This window comes from Uloborus diversus, chromosome 8 (genome assembly GCF_026930045.1).
Source record: "Uloborus diversus isolate 005 chromosome 8, Udiv.v.3.1, whole genome shotgun sequence".
Taxonomy (NCBI): Eukaryota; Metazoa; Arthropoda; class Arachnida; order Araneae; family Uloboridae; genus Uloborus; species Uloborus diversus.
In genome coordinates this window covers 156115397-156143218 of record NC_072738.1, presented here as the reverse complement: position 1 = coordinate 156143218, position 27822 = coordinate 156115397, and the positions used below count along the sequence as shown (strand labels likewise).

The window sequence follows — 27822 nt, the reverse complement described above, 5'->3', positions numbered from 1 at the left end:
AAACCCAATATGCGAGAAGAAGTAACTCTAACAGCATCGCAGAAATTCGGGTCCAGCGCAAAAATACTTTAAACGCGGAAAAACGTTAAATTCGGGGAAAAAACAGCACTCTCGAGTCAATTTTAAAGTGCTGAAATGCTACGCGAATATTCGAGAAAGCACTTAAAACTTTAAGAAAAATGACAGTACTCGAACTGGCAAATGAAAACCTGACGTCGTTTTAATAAAAGAGAAACTGTAACATTCACTTGAAATTGCAAATAGAAAGATTAAAGCGTAATTTTTCAGAATTTCAATAACCACCACTTTATTTTGAAACAAGAAGTATTATATTTGTTAAAAAGATCGTTCGTCGATCATGCTCTGGTTTCCCTTCAAACCTCGTGCTAATCTTTCGCCTTTTACTAAAGATTACCGTGGAGGGGAACAACTTAAATGAGCTTTAACTAATTTTTGGACCCTCCGAGAGGAGGGATATAAAAGGAAAAAATTAAGACGATCTTGCATATGTATCACTACACATCTATTGTCGACTCTAGATTCAGCTCAGGCGAATTGGTTTCGTGAATTTTCTGCATCCCTTTAGCATCACCGAAGAGCAGAAGTTCCCACACCGTACTAGTCAAATAATCGCTTTGTTAGTATATACAAATAACCATTCTGTATTTTCCACTTTTAATGTGCAAATTAATTTAACTTAGTAGTATTTAAACGTGCTGTTTCAACTTAAGCAACTACGAAAAAATCGTAGTTTCTACAAACTACAGCCTTGAATGTGACGCTACGAAAACACGTCCGAAAATTACGATTCTCTTCTTTATAACTCTAAAAAATTTCCATCCATAGAGATATTGTGCACATTAGTAATCATTTAGTTAATAATGCCTTTGTGCTAACTAATGTTCCAATTTTTTGCTTAATAATAAACAAAAAGAATTTATCATACAAATGATAAAATAATTTAAAATTAAATATTTTTTCAAAATTCCCTGGAACTTGTCCTAACGCAAATTTATCGTGAAATCCCGAAAGTAATCATGCCATCGATTATCCCCCCCCCCCCTTTTTAACAGAAAGTAAGATTATTCTGTAATCCAGTATATTCTCGCAATTTTTGCCGATCTTCTTTATTTGCCTCAAAAAAAAAAAAAAAAAAACCACACACACATACGTTTGCACATACACACACCAAATATTTTAAACATTTTCAGTTCTGCTTGTCAGAACGTTTTTAGAATTTTAGTTCCCCCCTCCGTAATCCGGTTTTCTTTTCTAAAAAAAAAAACAAAATTAAAGCAAACAATATCACACATTAAAAAAATTTAAAAAATCATGCAAAAAAAAAAAAAAAAAACAGATCGCCCAGTTCCAGGGCTTCATTCCTTCCACTTTGTCTTGGCCCATTTTAATCCTTTTCTTTTTGTTCATATGTGTTACAAAAGGAACTTATTTGGAACGAACAAATTCGAACGTACACTAAGAATGAACTAACTCTAACCTGACGCCACGTGGAAAACACGTTGTTTAAAAATTGTCGGAAAACTTTGAAACAATCTAATACTAAAACAACTTTCAAAATATCTCGATAATTATAACCCCCCCCCCCCCCTTCCACCTAAATTTATCAGTTTGGTTTTGAAAAGAGGAAGGGAATACATTCTAGATTTTACTAACGTAAGTTACTCGTATTTCTTACGACTGTTGTATTTGTTATGAAACGCATCATTTTAACCCCTCCCCCGGGGAAAATTCTGCTACGAATTAAGATTTTTCAAAAAATACCAGCTATGTCTTTAAATAACGATTGACCGGATTTTGATACTGCAAAAAAAAAAAAAAAAAAAAAAAAAAAAACACTTTAGAAAATAGAATCACTGGTCAATATTTGATATTGCCATGCAATGTTGGGAATAGCTAAATTGCGAACTGACCTAATTTTTGGCATCTGTAGAAAAACTCCGTTTCGAACTGCCGATGAAAAATTCAATAATAGTAATTAAGGAGTAAAATTTGTCAAATTTGATCAGCTCGAATTGATATCTAACTGATGAAACTGTTACAATAACACAGATCTGATTTCAAAAAAAAAAAAAAAAAACAATTCTTATCGTTTACGTATTTCCAGAAACCACCAGTGCATCCAGAATTTGCCTTCATGTTGGTCATTAGAACAGTTTTTTGACGTATACATAAACTACTGTATCAGGATTGGAAATCTACTTTAAAACAAAGGGGAGGCGGGGTGTTTAATTTTGCGTTGTGTTCCATTTTCTTGTACTCACCTCTCGTACTCACACAACCTCTTTGCAAACAATTTCAATAACCATTTTAATAGAATAATAGATAACAGAAAATTGTCTTTTGAATAAAAAAAAAAAGGTTGCTTTTAAATGAAACTTAAGTGCATTAAATAACACCTTTTAATACAATAACTTTTCGTATTCAAAGTTAATATTCCCTCTTCCCCTGGGAAACTGAAATGACGGACCTAATCATATTCAAAAACTTTTCCGAGGAATTGTGCTATTAAAAAAAATAAAATAAAAAAAATAACAGTGAAAACTTGGTTTGTCATAATATGATAAAGAAGAGGAATCATTACTTTTTTAAAAAAATAATTATCAAGTGTTGTAGGCATACATTCGCAGTAAATTATTAAAACATTCGCACAATCAAATACACCTCAGACGCTAAATAATTAGTAATGCAATAGAGTTTATAATTAGCCTGCTTTAGTTACAGCCTTACCATTGAGCTTGATGTGTAAATCATTTTATTATACAACCCTTCACGGGTTCCAAAAATTGCACCCAAACCTAACTAGCTAAGTCAAGCGGTGCGGATCTTTATGTGTCAATGGGTGTCAGCACGCTGTTCTCACATGACGTTCATCGAACAGCATCAGCCCCAGACAAGGACGGGTACAGTATGAAATTTCAATACCGGGGCCATGCACCGTGTCCTTGTAAAAAAACTGGGAGATACGTAAATTTTAATTTTGACTTAAAGAGCTTTAAAATAACCTTTTCTGAATATAAAAAACACACATTCAGATAATATTCCCTCGTGTTTTCAAAAACATCTCATATTTAGGAGCTTAAAATCAGCAAAACATTCATTTATTCATATAGGACATAGCGAGAAAATAAGCGTGGCTAGTCGTGTTTAAAGCAATTCATCAATTTTAGCTTTAGCTTTAGAAATCTTGCGAAATTGTGAAAGAAACTTAAATTTCAAATGAATACTAAATTAGTTTCCAACTTCACTCATTATACTAGCAACTTTTTGAAAGAATTATCTATTTGCTATTTTAATGAGATTCTAGCGGAATCCCTGTAAAGAAATATTATCTTTTCCTATCAAGAGATGGCAGCAGAATGCTGATGCATCCTTTAATGAACTCTTCTAAGCAGAATTATTCCTTCACTGAATTGAGCGCACGCCTTCATAGAATCTTGCGGTCGGTAACAGCAGAGAGTTTCTTTCCTCTACTGAGCCGGCGGAACGTAATGTAATTGGTGTGTTGGATGAATGACTCTCCTTGATTCCTATTGGCTCAGCTCAGTTGATGATTATATTATGATCGAAGGGCGGTGTTTTGAGCGCTGTAAAAGCTCCTATTCTCGCGAGCGGTAATTTCACGAAGAAGAAGATATCGGTGTCTTGGGGAGTTTAATTTTTTACGATAACGACAGGCCAGTAAAAATTAAAGTCTCACGAAAACAAGAGTTTAGCAGGTCTTCCTTTCCATGAATTGTTTGATTCATAAACAACTTAATCACTTCGATTAAAAAAGTTAAAAAAAAATAATTATTATTATTTAATAGCATATTTCGTCCAGAAATTACAAATTGTATTTATTTACAAATATGGAATTGATAAATGCATAAAAGATAATTAGTTCCGCATCTAACTCTCCCGCTGTTTCCACTCTTGTATGATTTCGTATTTTAGGGAAGATCGTTTTAGACAAAAAAAAAAAAAAACCTTGGTTGGAATTTATTTTATTTTTTACATATAAAATGGAAAGAAAAGCTAACATCTGCAACTGCTTTGAAGTTGGATAAAATTATTTCGTACATATCCGATTCCCGATGAGTTTATGTAATCCCAGTAGCGTGACAGGGTTTACTGCAATCCAAATAAAACGCAATAAAAGTAAATTATCGATCAGCAGTTGCGCCAAGAAAGCGGTAGGTGACAAAATCATACAACCCGACGACTCTGAGTGAGTTCCCTCCCGACATGCTGTGATCAAATATGCTGCATGGTGTGGGATCTGACATTACACTAGAGAGAGATTTATTGCAGACCCTCCATTGGCTAATCCTTTATGGAGCGCATGCGCAAATAGAGGATTTGAACCTTTTGCATGAATACGAAAATCATTGCTCTGCCTGAGTTTTATGTAAGAAACAGCTTATATTGCTTAATTCGCTCATGGTACCTGTTGATGTATCTTTTTTTGACTAACAGGAATAATTTGTTTAGTTGGTTACATCATCCTTATATCATCCGAAATCTTTGTGGCACAGTCCTCCAACACAATAAATGAATCTGATTAGTTTCGCCATCTAGTGCCAGAAATGCAGACGAAAAAATAATAATGTTAATAAATCATGTTTTGATTATTGCTTCCCCGCTAAATTTCCCTTTCCCGTAACGTAAAAAAAGAAGGCAAAAAAAAAAAAAAAAAAAAAAAAAAAAAAAAAAAAAAGAAGAAAAAAAAAGATAAAATATGACGATTAAATAATTGATTGAAACCTTCAAATGGGCTCAAGATCCGTTAAAAAATTGATCCGTATAAAAAAAAGCTACTTCTTATATGTGTTTCGGGGTAAACTCCGAAACTACCGAAGCAGCTCTCTGTGACAGGGGCGGATCCAGAAATTTTTGTAAGGGGGGTCAGGTTTTAATGGTTAGCGTTACACTTCCTTCTTAAAATGGTATCAGTTAAGCAGGGGTGCCCCCCCCCCCAAAATGAGATCGAACCCTGTCAATCTTTTCCCGCTACATTTTTTAATGCCGCAGCTTGCGCCATAGCTTATATTTCCTTAAATTTTCATCAAAACTCATATTTCTTTAGATAGACAGGATAGTCACGTTACCCTCAGCTCTGAATGCATGAGTTTATAAAATTAGTTATTAAATAGTTGAAAACATCTCAGACAACTCACACACGACATGAGGTTTGAGTTGGAAGAGTGCTTTGAAAAAACTTTAAGTTCATTAGAAATGATTTTAATTTTGAAAATTAGCAAAAAATTAAAAATAGCAATGGCCCAGTAAACGAACCCAGTCAATTCTTTGAATTATTACGCGCTAAGAAGAAATATCGAACAGAACCAAAAAAAAAAAAAAAAAAAAGAAAATTAACTTGAATTCTGAAATTTTGAATTCAAATTGTTTTTCGCAATCACGAGTTGCGACAGGACACTACTCATTGGGGGCAATTGTTTCTAGAAACGGCTCCTGTCCCCACAAACCTGCCCCTCCTCCTGGGCGGCTACGTATGTATAGTTGTGTGTGTGTGTTTATGCGCGCGTGCGTGCATGTGTAGGCTTGTGTGTGTGCGTAGAACTGTGTGTATGTACTTAATCATGTGTTTATGCACATAGGCATTTGTGTATGTGTGTAAAGGCTTGTGTATGAGCGTGTGTGTGTGTATGAGCGTGCGTGTGTGTAGGACATGGACGCTACCGACCAGGAGAAACGGATTCCACGAGGCAGTGCTCGGAGCCGCGTCTGTCAAGTGAGAACAATAAGCAATCGTGATTGTTCAAAAAAAAAAAAAAAAAAAAGACAGACTGTTGAAGATGGAATTATGTAAGTACTATTTGTAAGTAGTGCTATTAACTAATAATGTTATTATTTTGATTAGTTTAATGTTTTATAGGCATGCTTCTTCGACGACTCCACTTTTAGCATTTTGGTCGAAAAAAGGTTCTTTTTGCATCCCAGGCGACGTCCGAAAAAGCACATATCCCTGATTCTACGGCCGGTACAAAGAACAGTAATGCATTTTCTGTTGCATTTGTCTATGCGATCTGCTTTTAGTCACTTGTTTTGGTCCATTTTAAGCTTTTGATGCGTGCAACTACTGACTTAGAAACACCTGTTAAATTTGCAATATCTTTCGAGAAATGTAAGGAGGGGAGTAGTAATGCTTTTATTTCCCTACACTTTCTAAGGGACGTGTCTAAAGCCTTGCCCATTCTTAAAAAAACAGTTTTGACAATATCAAACAATAATAGAAATGAAACATTGAAATTTAATCGCAAAATTTAGCAAACATTGCTTTATTAATAAGTGCTATTTACGTATTAATTATAGCAGACACCAAACCTTTCGAAGAAGTATTTCTAGAATACTTTATATAACCTCACGGCTACACAGCAGTTTTTCCTCACTAGAGACTAAAACTGGAATAACCTCAAATATTTGTAAGCTGACGTAGTCTAGTATTGTTGCCACTTGTAAAAACCAATAATAATGATACCAGCTGCTATCTAAAGTTAAAAAAAAAAAAAAAATGTGGTTCGGGGTTTATTTCTTAAAAAAAAAAAAAAAAAAGAGTAAACTTGAAAATACGAGAATTTAAACAGTGTCCGTAATAATTTGACCACCCACTGTATGTCCGTCTGTTAGCAAAAATATCCCCGTAGCATTGCAGCCACTAACATTTCTAGGAATGAAAGAAAGAGTTTCTGATAGTGTGGACTAATTATATTAGTTGATAAGTAGAGAACGTAAAAATTAGTGGCAGGGAGCGATATGGTGATGCATCGCTACTGATGACGTAATACGTAGGAGAAGTACGCCTGGGTACACCAACTTTGATTGTAACAGAAAAAAGTGTTTACATTAGGCAATTTTTTGCCAATCATAATTATTTGTAGTTATTGTTTCAATTAAAACTTATTCTTTCTATTAATGTACTTTTTTGTAACGACAATTGATTGCAGACAGTTTCTAATAATTTTATGTGAAACATTTGTCTTATGAAATAAGTCTTACTTTAAACTTAAAATAGCATTTTCTGCTCACTTCTCCAAATATGAAAAAAAAAGTTTTACTTACTGGTATGTTGTGGTCACGGTCTAGGGTAGTCCTGTCGGTAAAGCGCTGGGCTCGTTAGTTCAATTTCGGTAGATAAAAGACTTCCGAATTTGCAAGTTAGACTTTTAAGCTGCCATTGTTACGAAATTCTTCAAAGTTTCCATTTCAAACCAATAAATACCTGATGAATGCCTCGGCTACTGCTCTGGATTATAAAAAAAAAAAAAAAAACAGAGCCTTATCGGTAAAACCACACTCAACACACCGTGCCACGCTACAAGCAGTTTTATTTGAAAGATTTTCTTTTTATTTTTTAGCGGTAGCAAAAAAAAGGAAAAATGAAAAAGGGATGAAAAAAAATTACTTCTTATTTTTTTCCGTACTGCTCCACCTTTTCAAAAAATTCGAAAAAAAAAAAAAAAAAAAACTGAATTTCGAACCGTATAAAAGACATTTTCTGAAAAAAGCTGGTGGGTGACACTTTCCCCAAATTTTAGATCAAAAATGTTTCAATAGATGGCGCTGCGCATATTAGATCTGTAAGTCAAAAAAAAGAAGAATTGAAATTCGCCGATTTTTCCTCCGTTGCGACAGGTGATTACAGCCAACGATTGTTTGAAAATATTGTTTTGAACTTCTGTTCATTATTTTCGAAAAATTATGATGTAACTTTTTTTTTTTTTTAATTTACGGGCTTACTATCTGCAGCACCATCCATTGGAAAAAAAATTTCAACTAAAATTTGGAACTCAGGGGGAAAAAATTTACAACCCACCATACTAATTTTCTGCAAAAAATATTTTTTTTTATCATTTTCCGTTTTCCTGTCATAAATTTCTGAAAACAGTCAGTCTTTTTCAGGACAACCTGTAGGCAAATCCTGCATAATGAAATACTATTGTAAACTCAGAAAAACTCTTTTAGCTATCTGAATTCAGTAGCATCAGATGGACATTCATTACCAAAAGCTGATTGCATCCATTGAACTCATTCGTTTCGATCTAATTCTAATAAGTTTCTGCAGGATATGTCTTTTACGGTTTGCATACCTTTTCCGGTAAGCTAATGTTTTCGCTAAAAAAATATTTTTTATGAATTTTTCAGCAATAAAGAAAAAGTTGAATTTATTTAAACGCAAAATTATGAAAAAAAAAAAAAAAACTTTAAAAATTTTTTCGTATTGTTCCATCGTTTAAAAAAAGTCGAAAAAAATCCCAAATGTAGAGGCGTGTAAAAGACATTTTCTGACTAAATTTGGTGCGTGACACTTTTCAGAAAATTATTGAAAAAAAAAAAAAAGTATTTCCGTCGCCAAAATTGGTTTTGTTTAAAAACTATGACCAAAATATGTTTTTATGTATTTTATTCCTAAAAATAAGGAAAAAAAATACCATTCATTAATTTTGAATTTTGCTATAAAAAATTAAAATCGAAAAAAGTTTTTGTTTTTGAAAAACTCGAAGGTTGTTTGAGATACAGAGCTGAAAATTTGGCTAAATTTTTTTTATTTGCCACCAAAATGATCCTCCAAGTGCCATTCGAAAAAGCCGCAAAGGCAGATCTAACACAGAAACTCGCTATTGCCTTCCTTCTCCATTTCCATTCCATTCCATTCCATTTGTAGAAGCAAGAAACCCAACGAGTAGGGGCTTACTGCAATTCGTGATCGCGAAAAACATAATTCGAGTTCAAGCATTAAATTTCAAATGAATGCCAGGGGCTGGATGCTGTATGTTTTTCAATAACAATTATATCTTGTATTTAAAAGTTTAATGATTACCTTTAAAATACACATATATCAAGGCGCAGTTAAAAAGGAAAAGTAACATTATATTACATTAACATAGTAAACTATAGTAAGAATAGAATATAATGTAGTAAAATTAAATAAAATATTTAACAGTTTCTGTAGCTAATAAGCTATGATAATTAGTTCAGACTGCAATCATAACAGAAAACCATCTTTGACTATAAATAATACGATACTTCGCAGACGATCCCTAAAAGAGGTTGGTGCAAATGATAGCATCAAACTCCTTATTACTCGCGGGTGGATATTATTATTGTGGATTTGTTTGTTGATTATTTATTTATACATGAAAAGCCCTATCTATAGGCTTAGCCCTGGCTATAGGGCGGTAACTTACTGAATATTTATTTATGTATTTATTTATTTTTGTGTTTATAAATTACTGAATTTAGAAAATGCTGATTTTAACTTAACATGCGCAAGATCTACTTTTAGGCATTCCATTTTCTTTCTTCCCCTTTTCCCCAAAAACATCAAACTCTCCTCAGTCACCGAAACGTAATTACTTAAATCCCGATTTTTACATCTACACTCTACATGCTTGTAAAAGAGTGACCGAGCCAGTTTCGATAGAAAAAATTCTCCTGCTTTAAACGTTTCTGGCGTAACCTAAGTTGATTTGATTTAATTGATCTGTTTGCAGGATTTTCTGTGTTCGTTTGCAGTTATGAGCGATTTTTTTGCATTTACATATATTTTCTATATAGTACAGTTGTCACTTTTAGTGTTACTAGTTTAATCGTTTGCCTCTAGCATCGTTACTTGAGACGAGAGTTTGAATGTATGTCAGTGCTGTTGATTATCTTTTACACTTATATGTTCTAGTATTGTTTTTTCTACCTAGTGTGCAACGTCCACAAATATCCTCGCATTCCGCTTTTACGCAGTAACCATGACACTCTATTCCGCGGGCAACAAGGAGTATATTGTACATGCATGATATTCTAATTACCGTTTTCAGCGACTGTTGCAACTAGCTTTCTCTATATTACGAAAAGGAAGGCTACTAGTGTTTTTAATTTACACCTTTAATAATGAAATTCCTACACAAATTTGACCAGGCTAAACTGTCAAAAGAGAAGCTACAGTCTCTGGCTAATGACGGCTAAACAGATAAAGCATAGACAGATCCATTTGCGTAGGATATGAACTGTTTAATGAGACATCTGCCTTGTCTGAGCAACATTGAAATGTTTTGCTTCTTTGGGTACTTTCACAAGTCACCGCAAGGTGGTCAAGCTCTGGAACAACAAATTTTACAAGTTCATATTTTCATATTAAAGTAAGAAGGATATTTTGATTCATATTTAGATGATTTCTTATTTTTTTATCTGTCTATAAGAGAACGATCAAATATTTTCGGTAAATCACCGGTGAGAGTCGACTTTCTCCGATTTCTATATTTTACTGTGATGAATATATACATATAATATTGTGTTTTTGTTTACAACACTGCTGATACAGATAAATAGGGGCATTGAGTTCCTTGGGGCTAGTTGTTCCTCGGAGTAACTTGCTCCACAGAGAAGGAACAACTAGCCCCACAAGCACAAGTTCTTGAAAAATTAAATTATAGGTTAGATAACGAAGCGTAAATTGTTTCAGCGGAGTATTTTAGGATGCACAATAGATATTTGCATAAAATCATCAAAGAACTAAACTCTATCATTTATATGTTGTAGTAAGTTACCACCCTAAAGCCAGGTCTAAGACAGAAATACACCGCCAGCTCAGTTATTCCATCCGAGGAATGCAGTTTCGTGCTTTATAGCACTCATCAGCCCGGAATAGAAATCAAATGAGCTGCAGGCGAAAAATCTCTTAAGGGAGCCAAGAGAGCCAAACAAACTGGTAGCTAATGCAGAATTAGCAAACTAGATGAGCGACCGCAGCAATGGTGCGGTTCAACTCAAAAATTGATGGCAAAATAAGCACGAAACTGCAGTCCTCGGATGGAATAACTGATCTGGCGGTGTATTTTAAGTATTTCTGCATTAGATCTGGCTTTAGGGTGGTAACTTACTACAAAATACCTTAGCTTTGTCATCAATCTTTGAGTTGAACCGCACCATTGCTGCGGTCGCTCATCTGGTTTGCTAATTCTGCCTTAGCTACCAGTTTGTTTGGCTCTCTTGGCTCCCTTAAGAGACTTTTCGCCTCCAGCTCATGTGATTCCTATTCCGGGCTGATGAGTGCTATAACGCACGAAACTGCAGCCCTCGGATGGAATAACTGAGCTGGCGGTGTATTTTAAGTCTATCATTTATAGTTCGCGAAAAAGACCAAAAAGTTAAAAAACGAAAATATTTACAAAAGTAGATCAGTGATGCACGTGCTCCAGCTTTTAATATACGGGACGGCACTGGCCTGGCTAACATGGCTGTCATCGATGCGCTGCAACATTCCATTTTACCAGGTATTTACAAAATACATGTATCTTTTTTCTTCATTGAGTTATTTCAAAGGGAACAACTTACCCGCGGAACTTTTAGCCCCCACCCTCCCCTACGGAACGATAATTTTTGAAAATTTGTTGATTTTATATAAAAAAAACCCGAAAATAAAAATTAAGGAGGTTTTATAAAAATAAAAAAAAAATTAAATCGTCCCACAGAATCTCCCCTGCTTCGTTCAAGGGGAAAAAAATCGGTCTTGGTGTTGAATTTTGTTATCTATAATATTTTAATGAAATTTCATCTTAGGAACTTTATTGAAGCAACGAATGTTGTTTATGGAAATCATTTTCGTAAAAATATTTTTGTTCCTTTCGTTGTATGAAATCTGTTTTGTTCTTTTCGGTGCACGAATAAAACAGTGTCCACCTCTCTAAGGGCAAAAGTGCACCCCTCTCAATGTCGCAGAAACCCTCTAAAAGCAAGAGGCCCTCCAAAGCAAGACTCCGCCCAAAATGACAAAAATTTCCCTTAAAACACCCCCCCCCCCCAAATTTCAATGGCGCACTCTGCGCCATGACCCCTCCCCCCCGCACTAGGTGGGCACTCCTGAATAAAATGTTTATTTCTAAAGTTAGCTTTCGCATAACACTCGCGAAATTGGATTGAAATTTTCAGTCACAAATGAAAACACAATTAAGATGAATTGCAACAGCAAGTGAAAATAATTTACGAACTCAATCGGAAAGATCTCGCAGCATTTCGCTGACAAGTTAATTACTCTTATTGTAATTTAGTATTCGAAAACGCGTAACATATCTCTTCCAAGGCGAAATCTTTTCGAAACAGGAAACTCTAACAAGCAGATCATCTTTTTGAGATCGTTCCGTTTTGGAAAATGAATTCGGAGAGCTGTGATGGGAAAGTTGTGTTCTTTTTCAGTTTGAATGCTGCCGACGAAGATTCCGTATGACAACTTAGAAGAGTAGGTGGAGAGAGTTGACGTGAAATGTATACTAATAATAAACAGAGAACCTAGGATAATTGATGGCATGATGTTGTCAACATATCTTGCTTTCGCTAGTCCAATTAGTGGATGATTTAAAGTATTTTGTGACAGTGTGTGTGTGTGTGTGTGTGTGTATGGAAAAGGAAGAGTTTTGCCGCAAAGAGATCCGGTTTTAAACTTTAAGAAAAGATGGATCACTTTAAAGAGTACGAAATTAACTCAAATGTGCCGTTGTTAAATTGAATCCAGAACTGTTTTTTTTACGCAGGGTTTTTAAATAATTTAATTTTAATTAAATCCAGAACAGTTTTTTTTACGAAGGGTTTTTAAATAATTTAATTTTCATTGAATCCAGAACGGTTTTTTTTACTAAGGGTTTAAATAATTTATTTTTTATTGAATCGAGAATAATTTTTTTACGAAGGGTTTTTAAATAATTTAATTTTCATTGAACCCAAAACAGTTTTTTACAAAGGGTTTTTAAATAATTTAATTTAGTCCAGAACAGTTTTTTTACGAAGAGTTTTTAAATTATTTAATTTTTATTGAATCCAGAACAGTTTTTTTACGAAGAGTTTTTAAATAATTTAATTTTCATTAAATCCAGAACAGTTTTTTTACGAACGGTTTTTAAACAATTTAATTTTCATTGAACTCAGAATAAATTTTTTACGAAGAGTTTTTAAATAATTTAATTTTCATTGAATCCAGAACAGTTTTTTTACAGTTTTTTATCGTATTGTTTAGGCAAACAAAACGATGTTTAGACCAGTACTGTGTGGGGAACTCAGTGTTGCTAAAGGGGACATCCATTTACGAACCCCTAACTTAGTAGCCAATAACAAAGCCCCGCGATTGTATTCCAAAAAATTTCGCGTTGCGGACGCGGAATTCGCATTAGCATTAAAATTCCTAACTCGCGTTACAGTTATTTCGTGCAAGTCGAATTGAGTAGTAGCATGAGCCGACTGTATACTTGTTACTTATTTCAAAACTTTTTTTTTCTGCTCAAACTTAACGGCAACACAAAAAGTATTGCAAAGTTCCGAATACACACAGATGAAAGATATGTAGCGCGTTTATGAAAAGCAAGCAATGAAAAAGATTTACTTCAGGACTGTTTGATATTTGTAAGTCTGTTGCTAGGAAGACGCATTACTTATTTTTATTGCATTTGAACTCCTACCTCCTTTGCCACAAAGTTTAAAACATCCCTTTACCACATAACCTCTTCCTGTCACACGTCCAATCAAAAACGTTAACATAATGTTATGCAGTAAAACCTGTAAAGTTGACCACCCTTGTAAGTTGACCACCTGTCTATGTTGACCGCTTTTGTCAGGAACGGAATTAGTCCTATCTCATATAATGAAGGAAAACCTCTGTAACTTGACCACCTGTCTATCTTGACCACTAATGTACGCCAACTTTGGTTTGGAGTATTGTAAAAAACCCTTTGTAAGTTGACCACTTGGTTTATTTTCTTAAACTTTCTTCAGCAAATTATTTTATTTTATTATCTATTTATTTACTTATTTATTATTATTATTATTTTTTTTTGAAGCTTTCCAAGAATATGTTTAATGCTTTGATGACAGACTAGCATTTTACTAACTAAACCAGCAGCATAAAGCTTATGCTGCTCTTTTTCCTCCAAACTTGTTTTTCATTTGTTGTTCTATTTAAGATAACTTTTTGTACTCTGTTCAATGAAAATAGGTGTCAGTAGAAAAGTTTTTTCTTTCATTTGCAATATGTTGTGGCAACACAGGAATTGTGCTACAAAGCACAGGCCCAGATCTATACATTTTGGGCGCCCCTGCCTGCTACAAAATATGTAGGACTCCCTAGTGGCCAGCTGTGTCTACTTGTAAAGTGAATAAGTCTTAGTGCTAGTTTTTTTTTCTTTTTTTTCTTCAATTTCTAGGGCCGTTAGCTCCTTTAAGGACGTGGGCCCCTCGCACTGCGGATACGCAGATTTGGGCCTGCTAATGAGTAATGAGTAAAATTACATATTTCTGGTGCAAGGGATTAAGAGATAGGACATTTTAATTTTGCCTTTATGAACTGGAAGAGTCGAGCTTGTTGCTCTTTGTGCTATAAGTTTTACATAAAAAGACTTCAAAAAGAAAGTTAGTTGAACTTGAGATTAATAAAAAGTATGAAATATTAAAATTAATTGAAAATGGAGAAAGCCAGAGAAAATTAGCTGGCACATGTGGAATTTCTAAAACTACACTGTGTAATATAGTTAAAAACAAGGAAAAAAAAAGACAAAATTATTTGAATAGTATTTTTAATTATTGTTCCACTTTCAGTAATGTTAAACAATGAAAGTGAGTTGAACAGCAAGAGTAAGGGTGAATTCCTCAAAAAATGAATACATGGTGCAAGAAATGACAAAATCCCACACCGTTCTACCACTTTCTCATATTTTCTTTTTATTCCGTTCACAATTCTTATCATTCAGAAATGGGGGAACCGTATACTTCAGCTGAATGCTAGAGGGTTGTATGTACATTACAAGAAACTATTTACAGGTTACGTTACTAAAACAATTTTAGATGAAAGGTAATGGAATAAACGTCAAATTTAGCCAGATTACAACAAATTAATCACAAAAATAATTACTATTTACAGAAATTGTAACAATACAATAAAATACAACCTAATGTTCATAACCACATATGCTCATTTATGACTGAATTGGCATCAACTTTTCATATTTTTCATGTGGCTTATTGAGCTACAATCTACTTTTCTAGGACATCAAACATTAGGGAAAAATAACGATACATAAAAACATGTTCCTCTTTGAATTCTTCAATTTACATAAATTACACTTCCAGAACAGTAAATAATTTTTTTTATGCTAGTAAACTACAGTGAACAACGTACACTGTAAAAAAATTCCGAAAAGTTACTGGTTATTTCCGTGGAACATTTCGGGATTTCAGAGGTTTTTACCTATTTCCCCGTAAAATCAAGTATCTTCGCAAAAAAGTTTCCTGAATTGCTAAAAGATGCACGAATGCAGACATTTCACAGGTGTGCCAAATATTCTTTGCTACCAGCCTAAAAATTGACTGAGGGTACTTATTAAGTGTATCCGCGTTAGCTGAACTACGACCCGTCCGAATTGATTAAGCTCTTAATGGGAGCAAATAAATCACTGGACAGCTGCAAATTTGGAGAGGTAAGAATTGCAAGTGAGTAGTGTGCTTGCAATGCTCGTGCAGCTTTGGCCATGGTTGCTCTACTGCTTCTGGCATTTTCTTGATGAATCAGGAAGGGTCTAATCAATTGCGGTAAACCTACTTAAATTTTCTAAAAGGTTCCTGAGACATCACTGGCTTTAACAGGGGAGATTTCCAAATATTTCAGAAAGTTTTAAAGGTAATTTCATAAAGGTTACTGATTTTTAGCGGAAAACGTTCCTGGTTTTTGCAAGATATGTTACTGGCTGAAATTGGGCACATCGGCTGCCTATTATTTCCCAGGAACGTTTCTGAATGGTTTTCACAGTGTAGAGATAAAGTCTACCGTAAAATACGATAAGTTACGTTTCGACATCTCTCTTCGGTAATAACTGTTGCTACATTGTTGCCTGGTACTCAAAAACTGCTTGTTGAAAAGGCTTAATCATCAGTCAGGCTTTATGGTGACGATGAAGACACGATATAGCGCATTTGTATCATGCTACATCAAAAAATAAGGGGATAACTTTATTGGTCTTGATGACCTTACACTGTAAAAACGATTCAGAAACGTTCCTGGAAAATAATGGGCAGCTGATGTGCGCATTTTCTGCCAGTAACATATCTTGAAAAACCCAGGAATATTTACCGCTAAAATTCAGTAATCCTCCTGAAATTATCCTGGAAGCCTTCTGAAAAATTCAGAAATCTTCCCGTTTAAAGCCAGTCGTGTCATTGGAACTTTAGAGAAAACTTCGGTAGGTATAACATAATAGCTTGACATCTGATCCCGGATAGTAGGAAGCGATTTCTCCTCCAAAATGCCAATATAAACCTGAGCGTTTACTTGCACAAAGGGAAGCCCACCAAATCCTTGATCAGAAATATATCCCCTAATCATCTGGGATATGGGATGCTTGACTGTGTGTTGAATGCAATCCTATTCCTATTCAGAGTCACAACTGACTACAACTGTATTTATGTCGAGGACTGCATACTAAGTGCCTTGCCTCCATTATTTTATATCCCGATAGATGGCAGCACCATCACCGTATCAAACAGTAAATTAGAATTTAGAACTAGTCCAGAAGCTAATAGCTAGCTAGTACTAGCACCCCCGGAGGTATCGTTTCACTTGGAGGACATTGAGACCACGAGCATATTTAACGTCGCCCAGTCTCCTTTAATGACGACGGTGGGTCTTGGACCATCGAGGTTCGAACCCAGGACCCTCCGGCCCCGAATTCGACACTCTACCGATCGGGCTACCACGGCCCCTTGAATGCAGTCATGATGATATTCCTCTCTTTTGCGACGAGGATGATGCAATTTTTTTTTTTTTTTTTTTTACCTCCACTGTAGTGTAGACTAAAAAATACTAAGTAGCGCAGATCTGAAAATCAGGTTTCAAATAGTAGTGCAGATCTTAAAATCAGTATTTTGTGCAAACCTAAAGCAGTTAGACGTGTAAATATAAAAATTAGGTTTCAGTTAGTAAGGTTTCAATGGTCTTCCAAGTTTTGAAGTCATTGGGAGTGTCTGGTTACTCGTTTACAAGTGTGAGTATTGTAGATCTAAAAATCAGTAAGTAGTGGTAGTTTAAAATTCAAGTTTCAGTTAGTATTTTAAATCTAATAAAAATATTTTTTAAAAAGGAAGTAGAAAAAAAAAAACCTCAACTTTTAAACGGCAGTTGGATATTGCACTAAAAAGTAAAGAATAATTCTTTAAACAGCATCGACATGACTTTTAAACACTTTGTAGACTTCAAATTTCAATCAATTTCTGTTTGTCTAATTTTAGGTAGTTACTTCACTAGCTGGTCGGATTATCCGGAATTTCGGATCTCCGGGGTCCGGAATTCTAAAGTTTTACGGTGCGCTAAAATATATGCTATTCTACAAATATAAAATTAAAAACACAAGAACTTAAAACATCTTTTTCAAAGCTTTTATCGTTATGAAACTTCGCTTTCCATACATATAATGGAAACCAAATGTCCATTTCAAATGCAGAGAGCGAAATTGTTTATCATAGCAAATGGAGAAATTGTGACCTCACGTAGATTAAAGCAGGACATATTTATGACACTTGCTCGCTGTTTGCAATCCGAAACCCAGCGTTTGCGAGAAAATTTAATGCTTTTGATTCCCTCTTCCTCCATGGCGAACCAAACCAATTTCCTGTCTTGAGGGAAGGTTTAATGCAATTTCCACAACACCGCGCAGTTTCAGTGAGTACGTAGTTGCGTTGTCGGTCAATAGATGGCAGTGGAGAAGCATAACGCTCTTTTGGTCAATTAGTTGCAGGCTTAGACGAAATCATAAAATTTAATGCAAGATCAATCGTGGATACGTGAGGTTGCATTTGCATAATATTACTTGATATTCGGATAAAATACGAAAATAAAAAAATGAATAGCTAAAAAAGAAAGAAAGATAAAAGCAAACAAAAAATCTAATAACCTTTCACATTCGTATTTTATTAACTCACTTCCAAGAATAGCATCACCATTTAGTTTTCTGACAAGTTTTTTTTGCCGAAGAAAATGTCTCCGCAATTATGCATCACATTAGAAAGAATGGGGTCGTTTCCAAAATTTTAAAAGTATTTTTTTTTCTGAAAGAGCATTCTTAAAAACATAGGATCTGACCATTTTTTTTTAAAAAATAATTTGACAAAGTTTAATATTTAAAAAAAAGTTACTTAAATCGGTGAGCTTTCATTATTAACGCTTCTGCCGATGACATCACAAATGATGAACTTGTTGCCATTCAGAAGAGCAAAATATTTAATTCGCATTTTTACTCACGTGTATTGGTAACGATATGGTGGATAGCAAGCGTAGAGAGCAATTTTAATTCGCTTCTAGCCATCTATCGGTATAAAAAATAATGGAAAAATAATGGAGGCAAGGCACTTAGTATGCAGTCCTCGACATAAATACAGTTGCAGTCAGTTGTGACTCGGAATCGAATTCGCTTCTTGATTATCATAACATGGAAGCGCAGTAGAAACATGAGCCGAAGAGCATCATTTGTGACGTCATAAAGACCACGCCTTGTTCGAAAAATCGGACATTTAAAAAAATTAATTAAAAAATAACTGATGGGAAAGTGAAAGTATTTTCTGAGTCAATGGTTTTTTTTTTTTTGATTATTCTATCAATTTCAGTGACTAAAAGTACTACTTTTGACTGAAGGAAACAACCCCATTATAGTTTCTTTAAGAACTTTTGAAATTTTAATATCAATTGAATATCGCCGGGAAAGTAGGTCCTTTATATTCTGGGAGAACTCATTTATTACTGAATTTTGGGTATTGATGGTTCTGCAGAATTAAAGTTAAAACAGTGCAGATGCTAAATAATTTTGCAAATGCTAAATAAGCAAAGAAACACAAGTGTGAAAAAAGAGGTTTGATTAATTAACCTGCTGAACCTAAAGAACTGAAATCCGTCAAGAAACTATAGCGCAAAATTTTTCCGGACGTTCTTGGTTCTACACTGAAACAGAGTTCTTAACTTTCTTTGTTCAATACTACGTAACATATTACAAATCTTGACGACAGCAGAAACAAATCTTAGGCCCAAAAACTATAGTTTATTTGGATCCCTTTATTTTTTTTCATATTATGGTCATTCTCACAGAAACGGCCATTTTCATGTCCCTGTAATATTTACGAATGTTTTATGACTCATACATATTTTTATGGGCTTAAGTACTTTTCAGGATAGAGTTTAATAATGCTACCAAAAGTAAAATGTCTATATTTTGTTTTAGAGGTCTTTAATGTAAGTTAAAAGTACCCAAATGACATTTTCTCACTTGTCCCCACTGTTAGTAAAAAAATAAGCAAAAATTATTTCTAAGCAAACAAACTATGAGTTGACATTTCTGGGGTTTTTATTTCAAAATATTGAGGAATTTAAGTAAAAAAACATTTTGGGGTTTTTATTTCAAAATATTGAGGAATTTAAGTAAAAAAACATTTAATATTAAATTTTCAAAGAAAAATTAATTCACGCAATTATTTTTAAGTTTGTCCCTAGCAGTTGGGGTCATTCCCTTACAACAGTTAATTTCCTTCCCAGAATCGCAACAAATACATTTTTTGTCAGCATAAAGTGTTGTAATTTAGAACTGGAAACTCAGAAAAATATTGCAGCACATTTGAGGTCTTTAATTTGTCGGAAATCATTACTTAGAATCTAAATGAAAGCATAAAATCAGAGAAGAGTTTTTGCATCCGTCATTCCCTCACGTCACATCTGTTTTTACAGAAAAATAAAATAATGCGTGAAAACTGCATGATCATAAGTTGCTTCCTAACTGTAAAAAATTCCGAAACGTTACTAGGTATTTTCGTGTTACGTTTCGGGATTTTAATGGTTTTTATCTACTTCCTGGAAAAATCAAGTTTCATTGTCCAAAAGGTTCCTGAGTTGCTACATGTTGCACGAATGCAGACTTATCATTGTTGTGAAAAATATTTTTTGCTCCCAGTTTAAAGATAAACTGAGAGTATTTATAAAGAGTATCGGCTTCAGATAAATTACGGCTCGGCCATGCTAACCAAGCTCTCAAAGGTAGCAAATAAGTATGGACTGCATAGCTTTGCAAGAACTGCAGGCGAGTAAGTTTCTCGTTACTTACTTGCAATTCTGGCTAAGCTTTTGCCATGTTTGCAATAATGCTCTTGAAACTTCCTTGATAATCAGGAAAATGCCAAGCTATTTTTATATACCTTCCTAAGTTAACTCTAATTTTCCAGAGACACGACTGGCTTTTCACGGGAAGATTTCTGAATTTTTCAGGAAGGTTACTGAATTTTAACGGAATTAGAGCCCCTTGAAAATGACAGGCTGACTTATCCGACATTTTGGTTCCAAGACAGAATTGGATCCAACCTCGTTTCTAGTATTTATAAATACGTCATAATATTCGCTGGTTGCTAAGTCGTAAAATAATTGATGATAAGTTGAGTAAAATGTCACTTTAGGTAAATTTTGAAAGATAACTTCGTTTACAAATTCAGCTAAAATGTATCGGGAAATGTTTACGGTAATAAACCTCATTTTCATACCTTATTTGTTTTTAATTTGTATTAATTAAATTGTATTCATCCACAGAATAAAATAATCAAACATCAATCGGGCAACGCACCTAAAGTTTGGACACCAGTTTTCTGCAATGAGGCTTTTGTACAAATGTTTATTTTTTTCGCCCGATAATTTTGGAACCAAAATGTCGGATAAGTCAGCTTCCCTTATATAGGAGCCTTAAACGGAATACGTTCCTGGATTTTGCAAGATATGTTACTGGCAGAAATTGGGCACATCAGCTGCCCATTATTTTCCAGGAACGTTTCTGAACCGTTTTTACAGTGCTGGTTTGAGAATACAGTTAAACCTGTGAAGTTGATCACCCTTGTAAGTTGACCACCTGTCTAAGTTAACCGCTTTTTTCAGGCACGGAATTAGCCCTTATCATGTAAATCAACCTTTGTAAGTTAACCACCTGTTTAAGTTGACCACTAAAGTAGTGCACCGCAAGTGGTCAACTTACACAGGTTTCACTGTATTTGTATGTGAAGAAACTCAAATATCAGTTAGGCATAACTTCTAAGAGTCCAATTTTAATGAATTTGTCATTCCTTCACTAGTGAGGGAACGACGCTCAAGTGAGTTTATAATGCTGAGGGTATAATGCTATTCAAAAACTTTTTTTGTTTTAGTGGACCAATATTTTTTTCATAAAACCCTTACATATACCGAAACCATAAAAAATTTCATATGATTCCGCCCACTTTTAATTTTTCTGAACTTAATGAGCTCAAAATGACTGTTTTTATGAGAATAACCCATTACTAGGCTTGCCAGACCTTCCGGTTTGACTGGGACAGTCCCGGTTTCAAACAAGATCCACGTGTCCGGTCGGTTTACTTCATGTTCCGGAAAAAAAATAAGTTTGATTACAAATGACCAAAAAAGTATAAAAATTATTAATTGTGAAGGAATATTTAGGATAATTGCTTAATCATTTGAGGCAGTGAGAAGAAAAGGGATGAAAGTGGCAAAATGACAAAATTGGAGAAAACCAGTAGACATGGTAGGAAAACCTCTTCTCTGTCTTAGGGCAAGAGATGGTACTAGTAGCCCTGGTAGTGGCTGCTATACAGCATGATTTAGAAGAAAGTTTCAATGAAAGCCTACCTAAGAGATAATCTTAAAACGCGTTTTACTCAAAACTTCTTAAAAATGTCCACTTGCATCCCTTTGCTTTTCATTGCCTCATTTTATAACATTGACTTGTAAAATTAATACTAGATTAGTTTGTGAGGATTTTTACAAGATTAAAACCATAAATGAATGTCTAAAAAAGTGCCAAAGAATGAAAAGCATATCTAAATAGCGCTCAATTTTTTATTCCTCATTCAAAGCGTTTTTTTCTAAATAAAATATTTACAACGCGGAAATGAAACATTTTCAAACTTTATCTGCTTATGTCATTTTCTATTACCCCTGTTTTAGGTTCATAACTAGTAAAAAGTCAGAGGTATTTGCTCTTTTGAATACTATCAACAGTGGGGGGGGGGGGGGGGGGGGGGGGGAGTTTCTGGTGGTTCCGGCTGAACATTTCAGAAATCTGGCAAGCATACCCATTACTTTCTGAGTTAGTCGCCAATATCTCATCAAATTAATTTTGATCACTCCAGTTTTGATTCATTCGTTATGCCATCAAGTTATGTTTTTAAATTTGCATTAAATTCCGGTCCGTTCCAAAAAGTTTATCTTGATTTTAATTGATTTAACGATTTTTTTTTCTTGAGGCATGTATTTTAAATTGGTAAAGGTGTTGAGGCTAATATTTATCGGGCGAGAGACAGCAGGAAGAAGAAAATAAGGTAAGATAACAAGCTTTGAATACGAGAAGAATCAATTGGGTCTGTTACTTGACCGCTAGCCAGCAGTAGTATCATCATCAGCTGTAAATATCATAGGTCACTACAAGTAAATAGTCATTATTTCCGTCATAAGGGATTCTTCATCATCAGGGATTAGTCAGCGAAGGTGACTTGTCGCCATCATAGTTTAGTAGAGTCATCATTTCGGTCTCATAATAAGTTATTGTTAATAGTCACGGTCCATTGGACCTTTTGGTGACCGATCAAGTATTCACGCGGAGCCACTACTCCTAATTATCCATTTACATGAAGCCACTACTTCATTTTATACAAACACATGAAGCCACTGCTTCGTATTATGTGAACACATGAAGCAACTGCTTCGTATTATGCAAACACATGAAGCAACTGCTTCGTATTATGCAAACACATGAAGCCACTACTTGTGACCCACAAATCATCCTCATCATCTTTGAGGTAATTCGATTTTAATAGTTAAAAATTATTCACAATTCTAACCACAGTTCAAAAGAAAACAACCTTTTATTAGCTTTAATCTGCACACCTTTTTAGCCAAAAAAAAAAAAAAGAATTCGTCGCATTTATCAATAACGTTGTGATAATCCAATTGTTGATGCGAAAAAAAATGCATTGTTACATTTGATCAAATAAGTTATTGTTGTTACAGTTAAAAATCAAAAGACAACAATGATTTATAAAAATTACTAGCTGTAGGTGAGACCGTGGCAGATATTCTATAGGGCAGGTATTCCAACACGCCATAGTTTAAGTGCTTCTCGCTAGGTAGCGACGCTTACCGGACATTGTGAAACTGCAGCACTGCGCACGCCTTCCACGTGATCCTCAGTTCATCAACTGGCTTTGTCTTGATGAGACGTCAACTTTTACGGTTTTTCTTTTGGTGAGTAACTTTGCAAGCATTTACTTTTCATTAAAAAAAAACATGCATGATACTGTTTTTGTTTCATTGTCAGGACCTAACTTTAAACTATATTTCATTACGGTTCTGATGGCGTGATTGCTTTGGCAAATAGTTTTTATTTTCATAGTTAAATATTACAAAAAGTATCAAATATGGCGTTGGGGCACGTATTCCAATTCAATACGGGGCACATTTTCTAATTGGAAAATGTGCCCCGGGCTCTCCATGATTTCATTTTATGCTTTCATTATTTTTATTTTTTTTACCGTTTAACTTTATATTTTTAGTCAATAATTTATAATTACTGCATAAAACCACAATTTTAAATATTTAAAGTTAAATTTTGGATAACTACTTAAATGATCTGATTTTTTTTTAATAGTATCAAGTCATATCTGAAACTGAATTTCATTCTCCAATGTGATATATCAAATGGACTGAAAATGGTGCGCAATTACCGTAAGAAGTCAAACCCAGGGGACTAACTACACACAAGCGCAAATAAATGCAGCGCTTGCATCAATAAGAAATGGATGTAGTGTTAGGAAAGCTTCTATAGACTTTAACATAAATACGAGAACATTAAATAACTACCGCCACAAGTTCATTACTGTTCAGTTGGCTCCAACTGAAGTACTTTAAGTCGAAGTGCCTTAGGCCGAAGTTCCACAAGCTGAAGTGCCTGAAACCAAATTACCACAAGCCGAAGTGCCTCAAGCTGATGGCCCTCAAGTTGGAATGCCTCAGGCCGAAGTACCTCAAGTCGAAGTTTCTACAACCCAAATGCCACAAGTTGATGTACCGTCAGCACGAGTTCCTGCAGTTGAAATGGTCTCAACTAAAGACTTGTCACAATCTGTTCACTGACAGATCGGCTCGAGACGAAATAAACAATGTATGCCCAACTACTAACACTTCTGACAATCGTCCAACCAGTTCCTTTTCAAGTATTTTCAATGAACCATGTCAACCACAATTAGGGTTAACAGAATGTGTTCCTTTTACATCTAAGGACATCCAAGGTGAGCCTAACCCACAACATTTCGCTCACCGATAGCTGGTTCTTTGCCTCAACAGTATTTTCTATCCTCTGAAGAAATCAGACCATTTGAAAAAGCTGCCCTGAGGAAAGGCACACGCAAGGGGAGGAAAAAATGAAAATCCGCCATTCTAACGGATGTATATTCTCCTATCAAAAACGCTCCTCAAACAGAGCAAGAAGCAAAAAAAAATAAATAAATAAATAAATAAAATAAAAAGTCCAACACGGTCATTTTGAAAAATGAAAAAGGAAAGCAAACTGTGACGCCTCAGGTATTTGTTGATGAAAAAAGGGAGAAGAAGACATTTAAGAAAGACTTAAGAAAAATAAAACTAAATATGCCAATGTATCCAGTGAGGAGGAAGATGAAGACTGTGTTTGCCTATACTGCTTTGACACCTTTTCTAACTCAAAGAGAAAAGAAAAGTGGACCCAGTGTATTCGTTGTAAGAAATGGGCTCACGTAGTGTGCGTCAAAAAAGAAGACTCTTTGTTTTTTGTTTGCATTAACTGTCACAGTGATATGGAAGATGACTCTGACTAACTTTGATTACTGTTATAATACATTTTAATGTAATAAATTATTAAGAATGTACCCATTGTACTTACCAATGGATTAGAATATAAATTTAACGTTACACTCCATGTTTATTTTACCTTAATTATAGACCATTTAAACTAATTGGAAAACTTGCCCCGATCCAATTTTATATGTTAGAAAACGTGCCCCGGCTACGGGGCTGGTTTTCCAACGTGACTTGGTAACAAATATATATTTATTTCTTTGAACTTTTTAAAATTTTTTATATTTTAGTAATGTTAATACTTAGCCTAAAGTACAAGAATTCAAGCCGTAATCAAAACTTAACAAAATGTTTAAAAAAAAAAAAAAAAAAAATAAAACAAAAAAGTTGGAAAACCTGCCCCGGTCTCCCCTACTGCTAAGAATTTGAAAGAATTCCCTTGAATAAATGAAAATGTCTCAACCTCCCCTTTCTGATGTAAAATAATCTATTTCTTACACTAAAATGCTTATATACTGTTTAAAAATTCTAAAAAATAAAAAAAAAGAATCATTAGTATTTACCTATCACCCTTAAAAGAATCTGAAAGGAAACATAGATCAGTTTTATGGAGGAACATCCCACCTTGTATTGTTTTATTATATTTCAAAGTGATGAGGCAGCGTCTTCGATGAAAGCTCCCAGGCGGCTTGACGTTTTCCAACGTTTCTAACAATTATCGTTATATTCCAACCAATTTACACCAAACCTTGAAAAATCGAGCTCCGTCCTTACCCACAAAACTAAAATAGCAATTAGTATAAAGAACAAAATATTATTCATCCGGAAACGAAAGCACGGCATTTAAGCATTTACAGATTTGAAGAATTTCTAAAATATGAAATTAAACTTCACTTGTTTAAAAAGATTTATCTGTTAATCTTTTTTTATTGAACAAAGCACCTAAACTTCTCTAAAGGGTAATTGAAGTGCATATTGATTTAAACGAGCTGATGTGTGCATCACATGACTTCCTTTTACTCCAATTTAATTTCATTTCCCCATTATTGGCAATTTTAACGTGATTCAATAGTTTAATCACCAACAGTGGCGAAATTGAAATCAGATTAAAAAAAAAAAAAATAAAAAAAAAAAAAATCCGCCAAATTTGTCGCCAAAAAGACTGGCGATATACCGCCAAGTGTCCGCCAAATTATAACACCACTTGAATTTACATTGAAACTAACAATGATCCCCCCCCCCAAAAGCGACAAGAGACCCCTTTAGAAACACCCGAATGCAACCAAAATGGGAGGTGCACAACTAGACCTCACTAGGAGTCTACGTATCAAATTTCAACTTTCTAAGACATACCGTTCTTGAGTTATGCGACATACATACGCACATACGCACGTACGCACATACATACATATGTACATACAGACGTCACGAGAAAACTCGTTGTAATTAACTCGGGAATCCTCAAAATGGATATTTCGCGTGTCTATACGTTCTTAGGCACTTATCCACGTGTGGTCAAGCGACTATACTACACAAAGCAATACTTGTCTAAGGAAAATTTGGATAGACTTAAATAGTGGCTCTATACTTGCCCGCCGCACAAAATAAGATTCAAAAGAGCACAAAACATGTTAAAAGCCTTGGATGCTTATGAAGTGGAAAAAATTTACAAAACATTTTACTTGAGAAAAGCCTTGACCAGTCAGATCAAAGCAACGTAATTCTTGCTATCAAGAGAGTATTGAAATGATACACTAAATATTCAATTGAGTTCGTGAAAGCCTTCGAACATGGAACTAAAAAGAAGATGCCACCTTCGGCAGAAAAATCAGCGCTTTCGATGGACATGTGGTGTTAATTTACAAGTTCACCTCCTTGGTACTAAAAACACAGCTCCTTTGAACTCCGATATATGTGAATGCTGGTCTTAGTAAATTTGTGTGATTTAACTTTGTAATAGTTCATCATAGAGTTATTGCTTCTTGCTGTGATATTTTTAGAATTTGATATAATCACTGTTGAATTTGCTCTCTTAGAAATCCTTCCAATTACTAGCCTTTGTTTGAATTTTTGAGGCACTCTTTTAAAAATCATTTAAACTGAAGATTTTTGACCAGAAAATATGACTTTTACTTCTTAAACATGGCAGAAAACTACTGACCTGAAAATGCTTGAAATAATAATAACAAAATCTTCAACATTCTAGCAAAAGAAGGTGCAATTTTAATTCTGCTGTAGTAATTGCATTTTAAGTGCTCTCCAGAAAAGTTTTCAGAAAACATTAAATAATGACTTTATCAAAATAATTAAGTTTGAAAACACCCAACTTCTATCATGTTCGTGCTTAATTACTAACATGTGATACTAAACTTTTTTTTTCTTCAAGAAATAGAAACATTATCCTGTTTCGCTTACATTTTTTTCATCAAATCTTATTAACTTCCCGTTACAAGAGCACTAAAATTTCTAATCAGTTCACTGAACAGAAGTAATTATATCTTCTAGATAAAAGTATTATAAAACCATTATTTGATTCGCTAAGACTTTCGAACAATTATTTTATTTTTTGTGCACGTATTGTTGCCCTGAATTCAATAATAAATCAGTTTGATGAGTTTAAAATGGAAGAAACAACGACGGCGAAATAAAATCTTGTCTCGTACCTCAAAAATAAAGAATAAAGGAAGTCCGGATGAGAGAATATTTTTGTTCACTCTCCGTGGCAGCAAGAAATAACGTCTAATGTTACACCAGAGATACATTTCATACGAACGTCAACTTTTTTAAACTGCCGAAGAAGTTCTATTTTTAACATTCTCAAACGAGTTTTAAAATTGTACGCTTCTATTTCTATGATGTACATTTTCACTTTCTTTGAGTTCAACAAGAGGTTTTAGTATTCTTCTTTATATGTCTGTATGTATTATAATTTAAAAATT

The 27822-nt window shown here is 34.3% G+C and overlaps 2 non-coding genes across 2 annotated transcripts; one reads left to right on the top strand and one right to left on the bottom strand.

Annotated features, from left to right (window-relative positions):
- Positions 1-358: 358 nt before the first annotated feature.
- LOC129228819 (U5 spliceosomal RNA) lies at positions 359-475 on the top strand. Its single transcript, XR_008581002.1, has one exon. It is a non-coding gene; the product is annotated as a U5 spliceosomal RNA (small nuclear RNA).
- Positions 476-2793: 2318 nt separating this feature from the next.
- LOC129228850 (U4atac minor spliceosomal RNA) lies at positions 2794-2922 on the bottom strand. The gene has a single exon (XR_008581028.1). It is a non-coding gene; the product is annotated as a U4atac minor spliceosomal RNA (small nuclear RNA).
- Between the last annotated feature and the right edge of the window lie 24900 nt (positions 2923-27822).